Raw genomic sequence first — 24,029 nt, forward strand, 5'->3', positions numbered from 1 at the left:
AAACAAACACAAAAATCAAATTAATTCTATTAACAAAGCCTGGACCCAGACACATTATCACTGGAAGCAAAATTCAGTGATAATAAGACTTCATTATTGTTATCAGCTATACTTTCCAAAGTAATCTAATAGGAATTTTTTTAAGACAAATTTTTCTTTAAACATCATATCATTAAAAATTATTTACAAATTCTAGTTAAGGAGGTCCTCCCCAAGAGTTGGTTAACCCAGGGTTTCAATTAACTGACAATTCCTTGCTTTCTCTCTATAATATAACATACAGAATCATACTCATCGGCTGGGCACGGTGGCTCATGCCTGTAACCCCAGCACTTTGGAAGGCCAAGGCAGGTGGATCACTTGAGGTCAGGAGTTCAAGACCAGCCTGGCTAATATGGTGAAACACCATCTCTACTAAAAATACATAAATTAGCCAGATGCGGTGGTGGGCTTCTGTAGTCCCAGCTACTCAGGAGGCTGAGGCAAGGGAATTGCTTGGACCTGGAAGGCGGAGGTTGCAGTGAGCCGAGATTGTGCCACTGCACTCCAGCCTGGGCAACAGAGCGACACTGTCTCAAAAAAAAAAAAAAAAAACCGCTCATCAAACTCTTAGAGAAAATGGATTTATACAAAGACTGTATAGATCGCAGTCTGGCCATTTAACAAAGCTGGGCGGGGTTAACAATTGCTGACACAGTTTACGTACCTTTTTAGGGCTTTCTCAGGCCAAAATGCTGTTAGTCACTTCCAAACAAGAGACCAAGATTTAGAGGACAAAGCTAGGAAAAAGGGAGGCAGAGGAATAGGGTAAGTCAGTGATCCTACTTAGAGTAAAATGAGCTTGATGTCTTAAGGATATACCTACATCTCTCTCCTTGACTTGCAAATTACATCTTCTATAATTCAATGTCTTCCATTTCCAGTTTTCTTAATAAAGTTAAGTGGAACCTAACCTCTGTGAACATACACTACTGTCAGTTTAGTACTTACAGAATTTTACACTTAGGGACATCTAGAAGCAATCTCTTGTTAATGGTAAGTGTATATAGCACTTTACCATTGTATTGTTTATATATATATATGCTTTAAAAATATTAAATGGACAATTTGTGCAGAAAGATACAGGGAAAAAGCATAAGCATTTAAAATCTCAAAGCATGGGCTCAAATTCTGGTCCTGCCATTTATAAATTATCTTTGTCTCTGAACAAGTCATTTCACCTCTCTATCCTCTGGTTTCTTCTTTAATATATCTGACAACTCTAGGGTACTTAGCAGCACAAGCTTGTGGATCTTCAACTTGGTGCTGCTGAGACTTCCAACTCACCTTAAAAATTAACTGCATCATGTCAAGTGTATGCACTTACATATTTTGTAGAGTACTGTTTCTTTTTTTTTTTTGAGACAGAGTTTCACTCTGTCGCCCAGGCTGGAGTGAAGTGGCGTACCTCCGCCCAGGTTCAAGCGATTCTCCTTCCTCAGCCTCCCGAGTAGCTGGGATTATAGGCGCCTGCCACCACGCCTGGCTATTTTGTATTTTTAGTAGAGATGGGGGTTTCACCATGTTGGTCAGTTTGGTTTCAAACTCCTGACCTCAGGTGATCCACCCGCCTCAGCCTCTCAAAGTGCTGGGATTACAGGCGTGAGCCACGGTGCCCGGCCAGAGTACTGTTCTTAATACAGAAATTTATAAAATGGGTAAGAAGTAACTTTTTCTACACATAGATAGACAGTATACAGCAGGAGATAGTGCTCAGATTGGAAGGAAAAAAACCTCAGTTTGAATTTTTGCTCAGCTGGATGCTATCATTTCAGTTTTGTAAATCTCTATTTCTAAACTAGTGAGAAACAGAAATACTGAAGTACTCACTTCCCCAGATTAAGAGTACTAAATGCATATAAAATACTTACTACAGTGGCTAACACATAATAACCATTCTATTCATATTGTTATTAATATTTTAGCCAAAATTCTAGGAACCTGACATGGAATCAACTGCAACTAGGGTGAGGCAAACCAGATGCCTAGAACACAAAATTTTGCTCTGATTTGCATGACTTGGAGAGTTAGTGCTTCTTCAAAGTTTGTACCCTAGGCACATCTCTTGCCTCACCCTAGTCCTGCCCCTGCATAACATACACAATGAGAGTCAAACACTGATATCACAATGTCATAAAGGCCACCTACATAGCATATTTTCAAAACCTTTAATCTCCCATTTGCCAAAATGGATGCATAAATAAACTTAGTTTTGGCTTACATAAAAGAATTTGGCCACCAGGTGCATTTTAAAACTTTTGCCAAGCCAATGTTAAAATTACTTTTTCTAAATGTACATAGATAAACTTAACAAAGGAAACCATGGCCCAGAAGCAGGCTGGGTAGCAGGCTGGGTTGCAGACTGAAATCAAGATGTGATCAAAGCCCTTGAGATAATTCATAAAAGGTTATAATCTGTACAAGATAATCAAAAGTTGACAACAAAATCAAAGAGCTCATTACCTCTGAACTAGCTGATAGGAAATGGAAACAGTTAACAAAATAGTAACAATTGGCTCCTACGATATTTCAAAGCAACTTGTTCAGGGGGAAAAACATACATCTCTTTAGTTGTGACAATCCTCATTTTTTTTTTCCTGTGTCTAAATTTTTGGTAAATTCTGATCTGAGTAAAATTTAAATAAAAACACTTGTTGGAAGACAGGAAACAAATCTGTCCCCTTGAATATGTTCATCTTTTGCCCATAAAGTTCTCAACCTAATGGTTCATGAATAATGCCTAGTTGAATAGTTGTTTGGTGTTTAATTGAGGTACATGTCTATTTTCCTTTTTATTAGTATTATTCCTTGTCTTAGTTTCTCCAATACGATGTTAATTAAAGCTTTCCTTTAAAATCCCTTAGAAATTCAACTAAATTCCTCAGAGTGTTCTTATGTCCTCTCTGCTTAAAGGTACAATTAAAGGAATCTGTACCACCCTGGATCAGAGCTACTTGCTTTGTATCACTTATAATCTTAGATACCTAGAATTTAACTTAATGACTCCTAATGGCTTAAGATCTTCTAAAACATGCAACAGGTACTTTCATTACTTTACACAATTTCTTTGCACCAAAAACACTGCCACAGGGCACTCAAATGTTGATAGAAACTATTAGCCCCAGACAATAAATAGCCTCTGCCTTATTTAACATTAGGTGCTAATGAGGCCAAGGTTCTATCTTGACGATGCCATTTAACTTTACCTTTAGCTCCCAATTGATCTCAAATACAAATACTATTGCTTACAAGAAGAAATTAGGGCCAGGATAGTATCTGTTTTTACTGCATCTACTGTTCCTCCTGTAACCTTCACTTCGCAAAAGTGTGATTTATTTTGTAAGGAAGCATACCAAAAATAAGGTAGAACCTTGGAAATCTCTCAAATTTTGACAGTACTGCATAAATACCGATTTTAATATGGATAAAGACATAGAGAAAGATGTGTAGTTCTCAATTAAAAAAAAAAAAAAAGGATTCCAAATGCTTTGGAATTAAATGAAAAAAAGCCTAGCAACAATCTAAACTCGTATAGGGTGCAGTTGCTGTCTAGAGGCCAGGTCTGACTCATTTAACATTCCCAACTGGCTTCTGTTGTAGTAACCTTATATAAGTCTGAGGAGGCAGCCGGTGTGTAACATCTTAGGGTTTTGTCATTCCATAACTTCAATCTCAGTTGAATTCCAGTCTATCTTGAAGTAAGAGAGAATGACTGAATAAGACAGGGAGACCCATTTCAGTGCCAGGGACCAGATGGCAGTTAGAGAAACAATCATTTATTTTTCTATCAGCTGTAACCTAAAATTGTAAAATGAACTGATGCACATGGAAGTACTTACTATATTAGAAAGACTAAATGTCCATACAATGGTCTTTCAACCCTTTCCCCTTGTAGCTACTAAAGTATAAACTCCCTAAAGAGAAGTTGTATCCATTTCTCTATTTCCTAGTATCCAACACAGTATTCTGCATAGTCAGTCTAAGTCAGCAACAGTGTTAGTTGGAGATATGGTGATGAAAAGTCGAACAGCACATACCCTTTGAGGGTATGTAGTCTTGCAGGGAAGAGAGACAGTAAAGAAATACAGTAACATGTCACACTGCCCCTTGGCATTAACACTCCAGGGAGTGTACCTGCTTCACATGATACTCCTACCCTATGCAAGTTCAACAGACATGGTGAACATTTGTTTGAAGAAAACAAACAAAAAAAAACTTCATTAAAAATAACTACTGGAGTATGTGATAATTCCATTCCCTATGCAAAAGTCCCACAATGAGACAGATAAGAAACATGGATCTGCCACTCCCCACACCAGACTGAGAGCCACAGTGAGCTCTCACAAAGAGTAGCTTGCCACACTGATTGTGACTCTTGTATTATAATATATATATTTCTTTTTTCAATACGGTCTCTGCATAACAAGTCAAACACTTCACCTGGTACTCAAAAGAAATCTACTCCAATGCTAGAAAAAAACTGGCTGTGTTGAAGTTGTTAGTCTACAACGTGTATTTCCTAATAGGTTTTTTTAAAAGTTTGAATATTAAGTAATTTCTGCCTGCCACACTGACCTTAGCATTTAAGACATAACTGCTCTGTAACCACAACTCTTAATGCTAATTTCTCTCTCCAATGCAGTTCAATCACTAACATCATTTTTACTATAATGATGAAAAACATGGTCTCTTGAGTCAGCCAGCCTGGATTCAAATCCTAATTCCAAGCAATTTTTCCTGCAACCGCAGGCAAGTTCCTTAACCTCTCTGTACTTTAGTTTCCTCATTTAAAAATTGGAGATAATAGTGCCTCTACCTCGAAGGGTTGTCGTAAGGATTATAAGAGATCCTGTAAAATGCTTAGCATGAGACCTGGAACTTACTTAATACTCAATAAATGCTAGCTATTATATTAGGTTCCAGTTCATTCCAACGAAGGTTTAAGGCAATTTCACAATTAATATGCATTGAATAAGTAAATGAATCAAAAAATCATTATTTAGACTAACCTCTGGTAAACTTATTCCCAAGTGACTGGCCTGAGTATATGTTAGTGACTACCACTTAACATGCTCCACTGCTGTTACCCAATAATTCATAAGCTTGTTAATAAAATTCTTTTCTTTTTCTTTTAACCCTATAGGCAACCTTGATTCTATCAACTGTATAAGAATGAAACTGAACAGCATAAGATCACTTTTGGGTGATTTTAAAAATGGTTATACATAACCAATAATGTAAGGGTGAGCTTGAAAAATAAGTGTAATATAATACACTTAAGACACATTTAAATTTTGTAGCTTAAATGACAAAATTGAAATTTCCGTCTTCATATAGACAAAAATGAACCACCAAACCAGTGTTTATCTTTCAGCACATAAATTATTTCTAATTGCTATAATAAATGTGCTTTCATTTTTTGCATCGTGTGTGTGTGTGTGTCCCTAAAGCATAACCCTCTAACACTGCAGCTTACTATAATATTTCAAATGCAATAACATAGATAACAGTGACATTTAACTTCTAAATCACTTTTACAGATTATGGAAAAAATTACTTATCATGTAAGTGGCTTAAAATCCTTAGTAACACCTATCATAATGACCTTTACTGTCCAACAACATATAAAAAGCAGTACTTCAGTTTTATCCTCCACATACTGGTTATGCTAGGTAAATATGAAAATTTTATCCAAGATTCAAGTAACATCAACACTGACTTTTTAAAAAGTAAGTTTAGGATTTAGCAAAGACTTGTTTTTAATAATAAAATGGATAGTATTACCAAATTTTAAAGCCAAATTATCAGCAATCTCTTTTTGACAAGATCTTGTGGAAGAGTAAACTGGTAAATCCATGAAGGCACACAAGGCTACAGAAACTCAGGGCTATTGACCTTACTCTATGCCATACTGTGGTACTACAAATAACTGCAGAACTTGTTTTCAAGACCAAAACCTAACACAATTTATCCCTAAAATTCAGTTTCTATGTTTTAAAAATGATCTTTTTATCCTTAAGTCTCCAGCTATAAAGCAAATAAGATTAGAAAAGTATTAGAAAAATTTTCAGGAAACCCAAAATATAAGTTCCTATGAAACAAAAACTACTCAATTTTACAAAGCCACCTTGTCTAAATCAAGTGATACTAAAGGTATAATTCATAGGAAGATAGCAAGGTTAAAAAGCAAGAAACAAAACAAAAAAGGAAAGAAAAAGGAAAAATTATGGATTTTAGAATACAGAGATAGATCCGGATTCTAACCATGGTTCCAGTACCAACATTTTGGAAACTCTAGCAATTTAATTCAACTTTTTTTAGTTTAATAAGTAAATTTACTTATTTTCTTGATGTCTTCAGCTATAAAACAGTATTAATACTACTAGCTACAGGAAATAAAGGTTTTTAGGGCAGAACGAGACAACATTAGGGAAGAAGAGTCCATTAGAAGTTTCTTCCATGTCTATATTTTGTTATAATGAATATCGCTTGCAAAAAGCAGGACAGTGATAAGTCTCTAAAATGCTGTGTTACACAGCAATTTTGCTGTAAATGAAAGTGATTCCTTTATCATTTCCACTTAGAAAATTAATCCTGATTTCAGAGACCTCCAAAAAGAACAAACATTTTTCTACAATTTATATTAAAATTCTGTAAATGACTCCTTTCCATATAACCTAAATTGCCTAAGCATTATGGCTCATTTGAAAGTTCTTATATACTTCAATCCAGAAAGCGTATCCGCTTTATTCATTTCTCTATTTCTGTCCCCAGAGAAGTGCTGGAAGCATTGTGCATGAATACACTCCTTCATTCATTCAGCAAATATTTAGTGAACCCTTACAATGTGCCAGGTACTATGTAAGTAGTGGGGTAAAAACATGACAAATGAGAGGGCCCTGCTCAGGGAGCTTATAGTCCAGTGAGGAGACAATATTTGTCAAATAAATACAGAAATAATTAAGTTTCTATTATGATGATGCCACAAAGGAGTACAGAGTATGGTGAATACATGGCGGAAACCTATTCTGATTTTGGGAAGGCGGGCAAGGCTCCCCTGAGGAACGATATTTAAATTGACACGTGAAAACTGACTACCAGGTGGCCACATTTAGGTAGGCGTGAGGGGAACAGTCCAAGGAGTGAGACGGAATATGTAAAGGCCACCAAGTCAGGAAGCAGCTTACACATGTAGTAACTGAAAGGCATGGTAAATGAGAAAGGCTGGAGATAAGGACGGAGAGCTGGATAGGAGAAGAGATAAATTTTTAGTGTTAAACAGAGTAAGAAGGTAATAGTATTTGAATATTTAAGTCACATCAAGTCTTCTTCTCATGTAAATAATCTAAGGGAACTAAGTCTTCACTCCAAAATATTAAAGACCTGTAGTCAGAAGATCTCGATTTTATCTTACTCCCATCAGTTACAAGTCGCTTAACCAACTTGAGCCTCTTCATTCTCTTTGTAAATATTATCTTACCTACTGAGACAACAATAATAAACAGCCCCTATTCTTACAGACCTTACATCCTTAAGAGAAAGAGACAGATGTATAATATACGGAAGACATCCCAAGTCCTCTAAGAAATAATGTCCAAAAGCTGACATAAGGCTCCTGCAAAGTTCAAAATGAGAAGAAATGCAGACACTGGTGAGCTGCAAACCACATGTGTACACATAACTCTGTGAACTCCTAATTATCCAACTTGCAGAGATCTAAAGTGACAACGATACTGCAGCATGTGACTGAAAGATGATAACAACAACACAAACATTAATCCACCATCCCAACAGAAGAAATATCAAAACAATAATTGGCCTCAGAGATAAATAGTAGTGGCAGAAATGAACCAAGAACAAAATCTAAAACACACTGAACAAATGCATTATACTAACTAATTTCCAAAATTTCCTCATAGTTCAAAAGCTCTTTCCATAATGACAGAGTTACATGCCAAAGATTAGAACTTATTTCGTATCTCCTTCAACAAAAGGCAAATACCTACATTGTCATCTAGAAAACAGATTAATATTCTTGCTTTACCATCACTGACTCATGTTCAGTTTATGGTCTACTTACACCACCGCACCCTTCTTAATCCAGCACAAAGTCAGTTATCACCACATAATTTTCCATTTGTTTAATTGGGTCTTCCTTGTCTGTGTACTACATTACTCATGGTACATTATTCCTGATTTTACTTCATTCTATAGTACCATACTTTTTCCATTTTAAAAATCGTATTAATTTCCAGACCATCTTAATTTCAACCATAAGGGAAGATAATAACTGTTCCGAAAAAACGTTTTTGCATTAAAAAGTGAAGCACATTGTTGATAATATAGTAACTGCAGAGTACATTCAAAATTCAGCATAGTCTGATGATCAACTTATATATAAAACAGTAAGCTATGATTTATTACATGTTAAGAGTAAGCCATGATTTATTACATGCTAACCTGTATGGATACAAAGTTATCATAAATAAATTCTGCCATCAATGAACATACTTTTACAATTCTATTAAAAACTTATCCAATAATAATAGTCATGAGCTATAACTGGTCATAATAATTATAGAGGATAAGACTTGCATAAAGGCACTACTTTCTGCAAGATATGAACTATAACTGTACTGTTTTTTCATTCTTTAATGTAAAATAAGAATGAATTGAAAGTCACAGTTGATGCTAAGAAAAATAAAAATATGCAAGAGCCCAATTTTATTATTTGCAGACACACACACAAATACAGCCTAGAGTCAAGAAAATGGGGGGGAAAGTAAAATCTCAAAAAAGACGATGTTACCTCCAAGAAATGCAAAGTACCTTCTTTTCTAGTAATGGGCACACTAAACTCTTCTAACGCTACATTATTTGAAAAAAGTGTAAAGTTTTGAAAAAAGTGTAAAGACCATGTTACCTCCAAGAAATGCAAAGTACCTTCTTTTCTAGTAATGGGCACACTAAACTCTCCTAACGCTACATTATTTGAAAAAAGTGTAAAGTTTTGTGAAAGAATTCCAATCCCACTATTATCAGTTTTACAAAATGAGAGTAAAAACAGTCCTAAGGTAGAAAAAGAAAAGAATATTCTTCTAAGGATGGGATATACTGTTTAACTGTTGTTCTCCCATCCTATTACCTACCCTTAAAAATGAACTGTGAGAGTAGAGTCTATCATTTAATACACCCCTAAAAAAAGGGGAAAAATCTGTAAAAGTTGAAACTGGCCATTTTTATTTTTTCCAAAAGGTTCTTTCCTTTATTGAGGAATTTCACTCCAGTTCAAGTAACAACTTTTTATCTCACAGTGGCTTCTTAGATATACTATATAAAATACATTTACTTTGTAACTTCCTCCACCCTTTTCAAAAAGCACAACCAACGTCCCTACTCCAGAAGCTGGACTCGAACCAGACTAGATTCAGAAAGTCTGTCCCTACGTGTGTGACCTTGGGCACGTTATATATCCCTCGGTTTCCTCATCAGCATCCCAAAATAAAAGCGCTCTGAAAGCAGTAAAGGAGTAAAAACATACCTTAGGTATGACACCTAAGAGGGTCAAGCCTTTCTGTTTAAGGCAAAATTATCTCCTTAGAGGGCCACATCAATCATTAAACTGGGACTGAATCCGCAGACCCCAACATTTCTCTTCCTTCTTCCAGTGCTCCTCTTCCCTCAAAGGGCATAACCCGAGTCACCCCCAAGAGCCGACTCCCAAGCACCCTTTCCTTCCTCCTCCCTTTCTCTTACTTACAAAGCAGGGGGAAAACAGCAGCCTCACCTCTCGGTCCGAAGCCACACCTTCAAAGGACCCCACCCCAGGCACATCCGCCCTGTCCCCTCTCCCGGGGCACCAGGGGCCAACCTCGCCCTTCCCCTCCCGCCTCCACCTAGAGGAGACTTCCTGGAGGCGTTCGGGCCCAAGCCGGCAGGCGGCATTTACAAACCCGCTTTACGCCACTCGCGTAGGGTAACCTCGCTTACGCCCGTAGGGCCCCGCTCTCAGCCCCGTCCGCTCCGCCTGCCAGAACCAAGCCCGAGTTCCTCAGCCATGGCCTCTGCGTGACCCTAGACTTCTTCTGCTCGGTGCAGAGCTACGGGGACTGGGACAGAACAGCTACACCTTACCAGCAACTGAGGCACTGACTTCACTTCCCACCTTGCAGCCCTCTTCAACTCCCGGATCAATTCACTCCGGCGACGCCGGAAGGACCCGAGAGGAACCAGGCGTTGTCCGGAATCCTGCCCAGCCGGAGTCGCGCAGAGGCCTATGGGGACTCGTAGTCCCGCTCGCCGGCGTTGTCCGCAATTCCTGCAATCGAAAGACTGCACTTCCCGGCAGGCCGTGCGGGGGATCCTGAGGCGATGGGTGGAGACACTTCTAGCCAATAGTAAGAGAGTTCCCTGCCTTTGCGGGAGGAGGTGAGATGAAGAGAGATGGTGCACGGAAAGGAGAGGAAGGGCGGGGAAAGCCCTCACCTGCGCCAATCAGGGTGCGGGGTAGGCCCCGCAGGCGCCTCACCCATTGAGGGGGCGGGCTGACAGAGCACGGGAAGGAAGGGGGTGCGGGGCCCGTTGTGGGGATCCTGGGGCTGTCGGGCTGAGTATGCTGTGTGGGTGGAGAGGAAGCCTCGGGGAAATCGCCCGGGTGAAGGGAGGGCTTGGTGTGGGGACTTGCACTGGGCAGAGGGGCAGCTTCCCTGAGAGCAGCTAAGCCCCAGGCACACCGGGCATCCGGACACACAGGTCGGGGAAGGATAGGCTGAGCCGGGGCTCCCAGCAGAGACGCCTGGGTGGGGCAGGAGGCCGCTCCAGGTGTGAGCCACAGAGGAGGGGAGAGGGACCCCCAGGGGAGGGGAAGTGGCAGAGCAGCTGCACAAGTGCAGGGAGCGGGAAGGTACCAGGGCAGCTGCTTTCCGCTGCCTCCGGCCCGGGCAGCTGCAGAAACAGCAGGGGGAGGAGCAACAGCTGCCAAATTCGCCAACTAGAGGAGGGAGAGGCGGAGCTTGGGTCCCTGTAGAAGCCAGAGGCGCAGTCTGGACTTTAGTTTCCCGGGAGAGACGAAAGCAGGAACGAGAGCGGAGCGGAGCACAGTCCTCCGAGCACCAGCTCCAGCATCCCGTCAGGGGTTGCAGGTGTGTGGGAGGTAAGCGTGGGTCCTTCTTCGGGGCGTCTGCACTGCCCTGGAGAAAACGTCTTCCAATAGGAATTACATCAAGACACAGCTAAAAGAGTCCGCCGTGGGTTAGGAAACCGGTGCAAAACCTCTCGGGTGAAAGATTTACATTTTTCGACTTTAAGGGCAAAAAAGCAAAAGGAAGCTTGACTCTGGGTATAAAGGGCGTGGTTAGTGTTTTTGGTTTGAGTTGCACCAGTAAAACTGTTCTGGGAGATCTGAAGATTGAGAAAAATCCTGCTAATTGAGGACGAGGTGGATGTTATCTGGTGGATGTTATAGGTGCGTAGCCTATAAAAAGCAAAAATTTTGCTATTGATATAGAATGACTTCTGAACTATTTCACTAGGAAAATAACTTTGCGTTCTTCTTCAGTGTCTACCCTTTACGTTGGTTTATCAGATTGTCCTGCTACCGACCTGTTATCCAGGGTGGTTATTTTGCTGTTTCCTAGAATTGCAAGAAATCCGTATTAAAGAAGCAAATGCAGGCAGGAATAGTCAGGATAGGATGGGCTCTGACTTAATCTATCAAAAGTATAACTTTTGCCAGCAATAATGTAAAAATGAATTTTAATGAATGGATAGTTAGCTTTCTTCCCAGTGGTTCTGGAATATTGGAACAAAGACCTGGATTCAGCCTACAATGGAAACATATGGTGTACCTCACTGCTGCTCCTTAGTCTCTCATTTGTGTCCAATCATATGTGTACATTTTAAAAACAAGAGTACATGGAAAGCTGTGTGTGAATCTTTTCTCTGGGTAGAGAGTATGTGCTGAAGGACTACCCTTAATATGTGTTATGATAGTGGGTTCAGATTTAAAACACATGTAGTGACATAAAATAATAGTTTATTCTCGATATTAAACTATATGTGTATTCAAAGCAACGTAACTGTAATACCTATGGATGGAATTACGTTGTAATGCTGGGTAAAGATGAAAGTCTCACCTACCTTTGTGTAATTATGACAAAATTACAGCCTTTTATTTTTAGAGAAGTAGTAAGAAGCTATTTTCCTAGTTCATTTTCATTTTGTTACAGAGGTTCCCAGATTACACGGCTTTTAATCATAGTAGCATATTGCAGCAAATTTTGCTCTGAAATGCTTTCATTGTGACAGTTGCATATTTCAGAGTCTGTCTCAATACTTTCATCTACGTTTTTTTTTAATAACCAGGGTCAATAAAATGGAGTAATTGTCTTGTTTTCTCGTATTTCTATGCTTTCCTGAGTTCTCGGGATTTTAAATTTTATTTTTGTAATGCATCCCAAATTTCTTTTTGAAAAGAAATGGCTCAAATGAATTCTCTTCCCAGATTAAAGTTCAGTCCTACTGAGTGCTACTACCGATAAGCCTAAGTGACTTATCAGTGTGTATACTCTTCCCTCCCACACTCTCACATACCATAGAAATATATAGACAGATAGATCTTAGAAAAACAGCTGCTTTTTGATTATCCCTAAGCAGATCAGCTAAGTATCAAAAACAGCAAAGAGCTTAGAAGAAAGAAAAAGCAACAGTAGCTGCTAAACTTAACCACTATAAGGATCAGGTTTTATCTTTGCTGCAGCACTGGAGAATCTATTAATTCGCATAGCTGATATGGCCCTGTGAAAATGATTTTGGGAGTAAAAAAAAAGTGGGTATTAGGGTGACACATGGAAAAGATTGTGTTTGCCCTTGTTATTTGTGATTAAGTGGATTGTCTTGAATCAGTCTTAGATTCTTTCTCAGACCCTACTACTAATTCATTTTGTAAAACTGAATAATTGCTGTCGCTGGGTTATTTCCTCCATGTAATAATTATAATACTAGCAATGAAATTCTTTCCGAGGCTTTATTAAAAGATCTGTTTGAAAGAGTTTTATTGGGAAACAGTTAATAAGCAAGCAAATGGATAGAAGATAAATATCTAAACAGTTGAAATTAAGATATACTTTGAATCTCAGCTCTTTATAGGTCTTCTGCTCTGAGACATGGTAAAGGATAGAATCTGATTAGGAATGAATGAGTTTGTGGTATTAAAGTACTGATTTTTTCACCTGTTTCCAAGATTTGGCTCCTTTTTACTGTGTCAGTAAAAGAGATTGGGTTTCAATATCATTTGAAAAAAGACCATATTTTTATATGAGAAAATATCATTGGAAATATATGGCATTTATTTTTTACCTTGCACTCTTGATTCATGTTAGTTAATATTCACATTCAATCTCAGGTAATCTGAAGATTTTTCTTGATTGGTGTTGAAAACGTTCATTATATGGCGGTTTATAATTCTGTGTAAAATGCTACCTATGTTATAAGCATATTACTTATTTTGCTTTTTAATTTTACTATTTGTGTATGGCTATCAGTGAATATGATGAGAAAGGAAAAGCAACAGAGTGCAGAATGTCTCTCTTGAATGGAAATTGCTCTGGGGATGATTGTTCTTTAGCCAAAAACCTTGGTTAATTTCAAATTACCATATCCTTTGGCCTTTTCTTTAGAGTTCTGATTCTAAGCCTTTTGAGTAAAAATAAGTTAGTATGGATTTCTCTTTAACAAGAAGATTCACTGACGCATGCAGCACAAAAGAGCAAGACTTAAAGGTTCAAGATCAAATGGTTTTGGTAAAGAAGGATACAGGGGAATAGATATAAAGAAAACTACTTGAGAAACACACCTTTAGCAAAAGAGAAAAAAGATTTTATATTTTTTGTTAAATTCCTATAATCCATGATTCCATGGCCTTTTCTCCCCCAGTCATTAATTTGTAGAGGCCTGTATTCATATTGAGATACATTACTTTTCTAAGTAAAATTGAATATTCAAAATCTAATGAATACCACTCTGATTCCAGTTAAAATGGCAATTTTTACTGGAATAAATTTTGGATGATTAACCTTCCTTTTTTATGCTTTTATAACCCATAAATATTCAAAATCTAATGAATACCAGTCTGATTCCAGTCAATTGCCATTTTAACTGGAATCAAACTGGTATTCATTAGATTTTGGATATTCATGGATTATTAAAGCATAAAAATCCTACCTGTATACACTCACTTCTAAGTGAAACATTATTTGGACAAAATATCAAAAAGTAAATACCTAAACTGATGTTTTGCCCCTTTAAAATAATAAAGGTACTTGAACCAGACACTAAGATGAGCAAGAGCCCATTTATTTAATTAAGCAAATTCCAAAGGTTAAACACTGCTTTTGAGATCAGAATTAACATACACAAATAAGGGAGAGATTTTTTTTTTTTTTTTTTTTTTAAATCTTACCTCTAAGAATTTAGTCTTTAAAATTTGGAAGGTGTGTTTTAAGTAACTACATTATTAACTCTTAGAGACCATATACTTCATTTCTATCTCCTGTTAGTCCTGAGCACTTTATGTCATATTCAGCATAAAGAAATTGAGTAACCAGTTACTGAATTAGAACCATTGGACATTGGACAATACTTCTATAATGCACACATTGAGACAATTTGCGCTTTGATAGACAGAGTCAGCTGACCTCACAGAATGATTGCTTATACATTAGTCCTTCTGAGAATGTGTTTATGCTAGTTTGCCTTTGCAAAAGTGTTGATTGAGCACAATTGGATTCACACTGTGTGCGCTGCAAATACATTACGGATTTGAGTGCCAGCATTTCTAAATTCATCTCAGAGATAGGATATATAGGCGAGGGTAAAGGAGTCTCCAACTGGTGGCACTTACGGTCTTAATTTCACAGACAGAAAAACCCAGGGCTCAAGCACCATTTAACCTCAAGGCCCTGGAGTTATACCTTTGTTGAAGCTTATCTATAGAAACCATATTTCATTCTATAAAAACTGAATTTGCTCTTCTGTTTTTCTAATTATTTCTTCCAAAAAAAAAAGTAGACTGATTTTGTTTAAGCATGTGTGGAGTTGGTCATTAATTGTTTTTTGCATTTGACCTTCTAGAAACAAATTAATCTGATTGGTGTTAGAATTAAGAATCTAATGTAATTTTTACTTCATTATGATAGACCTATACAATTCTAGTTAATTGTATATAGTTTTTTAGTAGTAAAATTAATTGTAGCACATATTTAACTATCTTCTGTTTACTTTTACCTTCATGTTGATTGATATAAATTGGCTTGCTTAGAACTGATAATTAACCTGCCTTTTTCTTTTTTTTTTCTTTTTTTTCTTGCCTTCTTTTTTTTTTTTTTTTTTGAGACAGGGTCTGACTCTGTCGCCCAGGCTGGAATGCAGTGACCTGATCATAGTTCACTGTAACCTTGAACTCCTGGGCTCAAGCACTCCTCACACCTCAGACTCTCCGGTAGCTAAGACTACAGGCAAGAACCACCATGCTCAGCTAATTTTAACTTTTTATAGAGATGAGGGTCTCACTGTGTTGCCCAGGTTGGTCTCAAACTCCTGACCTCAAACATTTCTCTCACCTTGGTCTCCCAAAGAATTGGGATTATAGGTGTGAACCACCATGCCTTGCTGATATTATTCTTAATGATTAGCACTGTGCCTTGTGTGGAGTAAACTTAGTTCATACTGTCTTTCTCACCAGATAGGTATCTTTAGAGCTAACTCTGAGTTTCATTGACCTTTGTATTCATTTTGAGAATCCTTTTACATAGTTCATACTTAGTAAGTAGTGACAATTTGGATAACTATTTGGCAATCTATAATGAAACATCATTTTGCAAACAAATACAACTAGAAAAATGAATTTTTCTTAGACATCTGTGTTAGTACCAAATTCAGCCCTCTGCCAACAACGGTTGCTTATATTACAGCTAAATATAAATATTGCTATCTTGTTGGACTTCTAAATGAGTAGAACAAATTTTGTTATTAACTGCAACCTTGCGTGTGTGTGTGTGTGTGTGTGTGTGTGTGTGCGCGTGTGTGCGTACGTGCATGGGCGCATGCTTCAGACATGAATTTATTCATTAGATGCTATTTGGGGTTTGTGTGGTCCTTTTCTCTCCTTGCCTCTAGAACTCTGCTGATTTAAAGATGTGCCTTTATGTAATACCTCCCCTCCCCTACACATGATTTCCATTACTTTTTTTCTTAACAAATAGAGAAAAATAAATAGATGAATGTAATATGAGGCCTTAACTAAAGTTTAAGTGGCTGTAAATGTTCTATTTTCAGTGAAAAGGCTGCATTGAGAGACCTTAGTAAAGCTTATATTGTACCTGAATTATACAGGTATTTGTCATCTCTGAGCCATCATGGGGAACGAATGAGTTTTGAGACTTGGCATTGACAGTGCTCAGTGTTGGTCTTCTGTGTATAGCTCGGTGGTGGAAGCTTACAGGGTACCTTCAGTTTCAGCCACTGCTTCGAGGCCCCCTTCTGGTTCTGCCTAGGAAAGGAGACTTCTAAGCTCCTCACAGCTCTTAATGTGGGAAGGAAAACAGATGAAATGTTTTTCATTTAATAACCTTATTTTGTTAAACTGTATTGTTTTTCCCAGGTATATCTCGCACCAGGGTTCCCAGTAAGAGTAGCTCAAATGTCACACAGTGATTTCTATAGCACAGCCAGGCAGTTCAATGAGTACCTATCAACTTGTAGTCCACTCCTAGCATCTTGGCTTTTCTTGAACAGACCCCAAAGAGCCCACTAAAACATTTCTGATATTTTACCCACATTGGATTGCTTCTGTCATTTTCTTGATAACCTAAATTTTGTTGCTTTGAGGTCTTTTAACCAGATCTAACTTGAAGAGCTAGCTAATTTTATTGTTTTTATACCTGTTAGTAGTATGCTAGAGATACCATATTGTGGTGTATAATTTTTGCCTTTACTTGAATTAAATCAGTTATTGGAGCATTATAATTGTTGTGTACTTCACGAAGCAATTTAGAATCATTGAAGCAATTAGTGTTTTTGAGATATATTCAACCTTCCAATTAAGAAACCTGTACCTAGTCTCCTAAATTGCTTACAGATGTTAAATCCCTTATTCAATGTCTGTGGCAGGTTAAATAGTATCTTATATCTTATGTCCTTTGACATACAATACCAGATGAAATTATATAATACCAATAATCTCATAGAATAATTTTTGGCTTTGGTAAATTAGGAAACTTTTTTAAAAATTATGAGATTTTGAGCACAAGGTATATTAACTAAATCTAAGGCAACAAAGTTTGTTTTTGTATTTCAAAGTTTCTGATATGTTCTTTTAAAAATGCAAATAACTAGTTATCTAGATAAGAAGAAAAAGCCTTAAAATTTAAAAAAAAATAAGGAATAAAAATTAAAAATGCCAATAACTTTAAAGGTGTAAATAATAGCTATTTGTTAATATAATAGCAGATTTAATTAATAATTAGTAATTAGTAATATAAAATTGAACATTTTGAAAAGGAGAGAAAGAAATCTTATCCAGGATTATCTTGAAAGCAAATTTTTCCTCACATTGCGTGGCCCAAAAGTGATTAACAATTTAAAAAATAATTGTAAAGTACAGATCAACTAGAAGCGCTTTCAGCTACAAGTTTTATGCACAATGAGATAAAACAATAGGGATTTATTTTTCCAGAACAAGAAGTCTGAGGAGAGTAGTTGTTTGCTTTTTGTTTACAGGCTCGATGTTGTCAGGGTTTTGTCCTTGTGATTTCTCTTGTGCTTGCTGTAAGACAGATGCCTCTGTTGATCCAGATATCACACTCTCATTCAAAGAAGGAAGAATGAGAAACAGTTGTTCCTGTTGAGTCTTTCTCTTTTAATCAGGAAATAAAAGCTTTCCCAAAGATCCCCACCAAATGTCCACTGTGCACTAACTGGCTCATGTCATATGGCTGCCCTAGCTTTAATGGAAGTGGAGATATCAAAGACTTTTGGCTTCTGTGGTAGATGGAGCAGGGGAACAAAGATTTGAGAATGACTTTTGGGTAACTGTCAATAGTTTCAGCCATAGTCTGATGACTAAAACCATGTTTATTTTAAATTTTATTTCTTCTCATTCTTATCAATTTTGTGCCGTTTTGTGTGTGTGTGTGTGTGTGTGTGTGTGTAGAAGTTTAGCAACTCTAACCTTCCCACACCAAGTGTTCACTTCAGTGATTTCCAAATTTTAAGTCCCTGAGCAAAGGCATTCCTCAGAAACTGATGGTATCTCCAGTTAAAAGGCCATCTTGTTAATATTGCATCTAATATTTTTCTTGTACTTTGCATTACAAACACTTTTCGTAAAACTTGATGGTTCTGTAATAAATCTGCTTTAAATCTAAAAATATTCAGTAATCTCTCCATATAGACTGCATTAAAAAATATGGGTATAATACAAATAAAAGAAAAATTTAGTATTAGGATTTCTTTTATGAAGATTTTCTTAGCTGCCTGAAAAAGCAAAATAAGACATTATTCCCTAGAGGAGAGCCTACTCTAAAAATTTGTTACCCTAGAAAATGGTGTTATTATCCATTTCAAAAATGTGAAAAATATGAACATCTATAGAGTGATTATTACCTAAATTATGACTCATTCATACAGTGACACTTTGATACTCACGGTTTTGGTGAATTATGATTCCTTGAGGTAGGAAAGTCTGAGAAGAAAATTGAAATTGAGAAAATGTAAATAAGTACGTTAATTTTTTTCTCCGCCTATAAAACTCTCATAATCAAAGATATCGACTTGGCAAAATTGTAGTTGTCTTTGCATTTCTATATCAACATTTTTACTGCCTGATTTTTACATTTCTATCATGTTACCCTAGGTGAATGGCTTTATTGGGATAAAGCTTTCCAGATAAGAGTCACGCGTAAATTTCTAAACTCTTCTACAAACAATCTCTAGTGTGAGTTTGGATGCTATAGGGGAATATAACAAAATATATAAAATTACTTACTGTCTGGCATAATCTTTTGTCAATATAGTTAATAAAAGAAGACATTAGAAGACACATTCACATTACAACAAGGATATATGACTTAAGGCTATGATATTACAGCAGTTACTATGGTAGAAAGCCACAAGCAGAAGAAATTGTTCTATGTGGTAATCAGGAAAGGCTTTGAGGAAGAATTAGGGCAGCTGGTATGTTGGTTAATTGCAGGGGATGGCAAGCTAGGGCCTACAGTCACACTACCTTGTTTTATAAATAAAGTTTTATTGTAACACAACCATGCCCATTCATTTACATCTTGTTAAGGCTGCCTTCTCGGTACGCAGAGTTGAGTCATTGCAATGAAGACGTGAACCACAAGACTAAAGTATTTCCTATCTGGCCCTTTTAAAAAAATTTGTCAAACACCGGTTAAGAATGTCAGCTCTACAGTCAGACAAAACTGGGTTCAAATTTTTGTTCCATAATCATTAGCCATATGATATTCAGTATGTTACTTAATCTCTCTAAACCTTGGTTTTGTGATATGTAACTTTACTCAAAGGTTGTTTATGTTGACATAATGAGATTTTACATAGAGTGCATTACACAGTACCTGGAGTGTAGTAAATGCTCATTAAATGTTATTTTATTAAATGTTAGGTTTTATTTTATTATAATTTATTTTGTAAGTGAACTATAACTTTTTTTACTCAAATAGGGATTTGAAGCTCTCATTTTAACTCCTCTTCAAACCGCTAAAATAATGTTCAGGACACTAGGAAGGGTATCATCTAATTGTGAGGAATTTAGAAGAGTTGCGCAGAATATTGTACTAGGACAGTAAGATTAAGAGCCAAATGACCTAAGTGTATGGAAAAAGTAATGCTACACTTTAAAATATAGTTAAGACTGAATAGCTTATTGAGTATTGAAGGGTGCCAAGCCAGACAGTATTTTATAAGTTAAGATACTTTCTCAGAATTTAGAAGAAAATGATATTTAAAGGTGAATATAGTAAAGAGGAGACATCACTACCAACCTTACATAAATAAAAGTATTATTGGAGAACACTATGAACAATTGTATGGCAAAAGATTAGATAACCTAGATGAAGTGAACAAATTGCTAGAAAGACACAAACTACTGAGACCAACTTAAGAAATAGAAAATTCAAATATAGACTCAAAAATGCTCAACAAAATACTAGCAACCGAATCTGGCAACAAAAGAATTATATACCAGGATCCAGTAAGTTTTATTCCAGGAATAAAGGTTGGTTTAACATGAAAATCAATTAGCGTTACATACTGTATCAATGAAATAAAAGACACGTAATTATCTCAATTGAAGAAGAAAAATATTTGACAAAACACACTTTCATGATAAAAACATTTAACAAACTAGGAGTAAAAAGAAACTTCCTCAACGGGGTAAGTACATCTACAGAAAACATAAATAATTTTTTTAAAAAACATAGCTAACATATTTAATAGTGAAAGTCTGAATATTTCCCTTTAAGATCAGGAATAAGTCAAGGATGTCAGCTCTCACACTTTTATTCAACACTGTACTGAAGGTTCTAGCCAGGGAAATTAGGCAAGAAAAAGAAATAAAAAGCTCCCATACTAGAAAGGAAGAAATAAATTTCTATTCACATATGAATTGGTCTTGTATATAGAAAATCCTAAGGAATTCACATGAAAAACTATTAGAACTAATAAACAGGTTCACCAAGGTTGCAGAATACAAGATCGATATAAAGAAACTAATTGTATTTTTATACACTAACAGTGAATATCCAAAATCAAAATTTTAAGATCCACTTAAAACAGCATAAAAAGGAAATAAAATACTAAGGAATGAATTTAACAAAACTGCAAGAATTTTACAACAAAAACACCAAATGATGTACAAAACATCACTGAAAGAAATTAAAGAAGACCTAAATAAATTGAAAAGTATCTCATGTTCATGAGTTGAAAGACTTACTATTCTTGGGATGGCAGTATTCTCCAAATTAATATGCAGATTTAATGAATCAAAATGTCAGCCACCTTTTTTGCAGCAGTTGACAAGTTGAACTTAGGACTCACATGGAAATGCAGGGAACCCAGACATATGTGTCAGTAGAACAGAATTCAGAGTCAAGAAATAATTCTTTACATTTTCAGTCAATTGATTTTCAACAGGGTGCTGAGACAGTTTAATGGGGAAGGATATCCAACACATGATACCAAGACAACTGGATATCCACATGGAAAAAAATAAAATTGGGCTCTACCTCACGCCATATACAGAAATGTTACTTAAAATGGATTACAGGCCTAAATGTAAGAGCTATAACTATAAAAGTTAAAACAGGAGTAAATTATTACCATGCATTATATAGTAGTTTCTTAGATATGACACCAAAAGTACAAGAGACATAATAAAAACAAATTGGACTTCATCAAACTTAAAACTTTTGTGTTTCAAAGGACACAAGAATTGAAAAGCCATATAATGGGAGAAAATATTTGCAACAGGTATTTGAGAGGAACCTTATATGCAGAGCTCATAAATAACTTATAATTCAACAATTTAAAACAATGCAATTAAAAGTAGGCAAAGGATATGAGCAGACATTTCTTCCTCCAAACAAGATGTAAAAATCCAGGAAGCATATGAAGAAATACAGAGCATTATTAGACACTAGGGAAATGCAAATCAAAACCACAGTGAGCTACTACTTCACACAAACTAGGATGGCTAAAGTCAGAGAGACAGACACCTATGACAATAAAAAGTACTGGTGAGGATGTGGGAATATTTGAACCCTCATAAGGTTTTGGTGAGATTGTAAAATGATGCTGTCACTTTGGAAAACAGTTTAGCCATTCTTCAAAATATTAGCCACAGAGTTAGCCTATGACCCAGCAATTCCACTGTAGGTATATGCCGAAAAGAGTTGAAAAAATGTTTGTCTACACAAAAACATCCACAGGTGTTTATAACAGCATTATTCATAAAAGTGGAAACAATCCAATGTTTGTCAGTTAATGAATGGATAAACACAATGTTGTATAGTCATCCAGTGGAATATTATTTGACGATTAAAAGGAATGAGGTACTGACACTACAACATGGATGACCCTTGAAAGCATATTAAGCAAAAACACCAAACACAGCAGGCCACATTTTATGTGAAATATCTGGAATAGGCAAATCCATAAAGACACAAAGTAGATTACTAGTAAGGGACAAAGAGGAATAGGAAGTGACTGCAAATAGTTATGGAGTTTCTTTCTGGGGTGATGAAATGGTCTAAAATTAGATCTTGGTGATGGCTGCACAGCTTGATGAACTTCTTAAAAACCACTAGATTGGCCGGGCACAGTGGCTCAAGCCTGTACTCCCAGCACTTTGGGAAGCCGAGGCAGGCAGATCACAAGGTCAGGAGATTGAAACCATCCTGGCTAACACGGTGAAACCCTGTCTCTACTGAAAATACAAAAAATTAGCTGGGCGTGGCGGCGGGCGCCTGTAGTCCCAGCTGCTCGAGAGGCTGAGGCAGGAGAATGGCGTGAACCCGCGAGGCGGAGCTTGCAGTGAGCCGAGATCTTGCCACTGCACTCCAGCCTGGGAGACAGAGCGAGACTCCGTCTCAAAAAACAACAACAACAACAACAACAAAACACTAGATTATACACCTTAAAAAGGTAAATTTTATGATATGCGAACTATATTTCAATAAACCTACTTTTTAAGTGAATATAATATTTAAAACTTTTAAAAATAGGAGTTATGGAAGATTGAATTATGAGGACCCCAGACTAGCAGATAAAAAGTAATGTAGAATAAAAAATTCATTTTACATCACTTGGCCTCACAGAACACCATGAAAAATTAGTGAAGAGAAACTAAGACCTACCCACACTTTGTCAAAGTTTTTTTTGTTGTTTTGTTGTTTTTTTTTTTAATTTCAAAATGAAGGCAAGAAAAAAGCCTAAGCAACTTCAAGCAGATAAAAATAAAGGAGGCGGAAATATCAGCTTATCTTAAAACTTCTTTTTATCTTATTTTTCATTCATAGAAAATATAATACTTAGGAACAAAAACGTGATCAAAACAAAAAGAAAAAACTAGAACTTTAAAATAGAATGACAAATACTAAACAAATATATTGCAGTTATCAACAGCTTTAGTCCATTAATGAAACACAAAATCCGTCATACTGGATAGAAAAAAAAAAAGTCAAACTATTTAATATTTAAAAGAAAGTTAAGCAAAAGAATGCTAGTTTAAAGTGAAAGGATGATGAAGCAATAATAGACAAAATAGACAAAAATAAGTTTTAAAATGTAAGGCAGCTATATTTGTATAAGACAAGACAGAATTCGAGGCAAAAACCTTTAAGGTCAAGGAAGGTAATTTATATTGATAAAGGTGTAATGCATAGTGAAGACTGAATAGCCATGAGCCTATTTGTGTCGGTCACATAGAACTAACGTAGCTAAGCCAGTCTGAAAAAGAACTGTAAACATGGCCTTTGGTGCCAGATCTTGATTCAGGAGGGAAAAAGTAAATAGTCATGCAACATTAAGAATAAGGAAGGGCTAAAAATGGACTTTGGAAGAAATGAAGATGACAATGTCTCAGAGGTAGTAGCATTGATGATGCAGATTTGAGGGAATTTGAGTACAAAATCAACTAGTTTTGTCCCTGAATTAGCTCAGTGATTACAAAATAGGTCAGCAGTCAGCCCACAGGTAAGAGAGCGTGTGTTAGAGAGTGTGTGTGTGTGTGTGTGTGTGTGTGTGTGTGTTAACTGTATCTAAATACCAGTTCTCCACAATGACTACCATGCCCTGTTGTCTTACACTGAGCTCTTTTTGGTCATTTTCCCAGCCTCCCTGGCCTCTGTAGGCATTTGGATTTGTTACCACTAGTTTGGGATACGGGAGAAACTGATAAAGAGGAGTAAGTAAGT

At 36.6% G+C, this 24,029-nt stretch overlaps 2 protein-coding genes across 9 annotated transcripts in view; one reads left to right on the forward strand and one right to left on the reverse strand.

Moving 5' to 3' along the window:
* Positions 1-10,513, reverse strand: part of PDCD10 (programmed cell death 10) — a 56,662-nt gene extending 46,149 nt beyond the window's left edge. The window contains exons 1-2 of one of the 4 annotated variants that reach the window (XM_054481484.2): positions 10,174-10,513; positions 707-779 (exon numbers count right to left, since the gene is read on the reverse strand). The gene's annotated coding sequence lies outside the window, so the exon portion shown is untranslated. Of the gene's footprint in view, positions 1-706; positions 780-9,799 lie in introns of all 4 variants that reach the window. The other 3 variants (XM_054481482.2, XM_054481483.2, XM_054481481.2) reach the window with 3 other exon arrangements.
* A 435-nt stretch (positions 10,514-10,948) lies between these two features.
* Positions 10,949-24,029, forward strand: part of SERPINI1 (serpin family I member 1) — an 87,911-nt gene continuing 74,830 nt past the window's right edge. For 2 of the 5 annotated variants that reach the window (XM_063662395.1, XM_054481478.2), the window contains exon 1: positions 10,949-11,191. The gene's annotated coding sequence lies outside the window, so the exon portion shown is untranslated. Of the gene's footprint in view, positions 11,504-24,029 lie in introns of all 5 variants that reach the window. The other 3 variants (XM_063662397.1, XM_063662396.1, XM_054481479.2) reach the window with 2 other exon arrangements.

This window comes from Pongo pygmaeus, chromosome 2, assembly GCF_028885625.2.
Source record: "Pongo pygmaeus isolate AG05252 chromosome 2, NHGRI_mPonPyg2-v2.0_pri, whole genome shotgun sequence".
NCBI classification, from domain to species: Eukaryota; Metazoa; Chordata; class Mammalia; order Primates; family Hominidae; genus Pongo; species Pongo pygmaeus.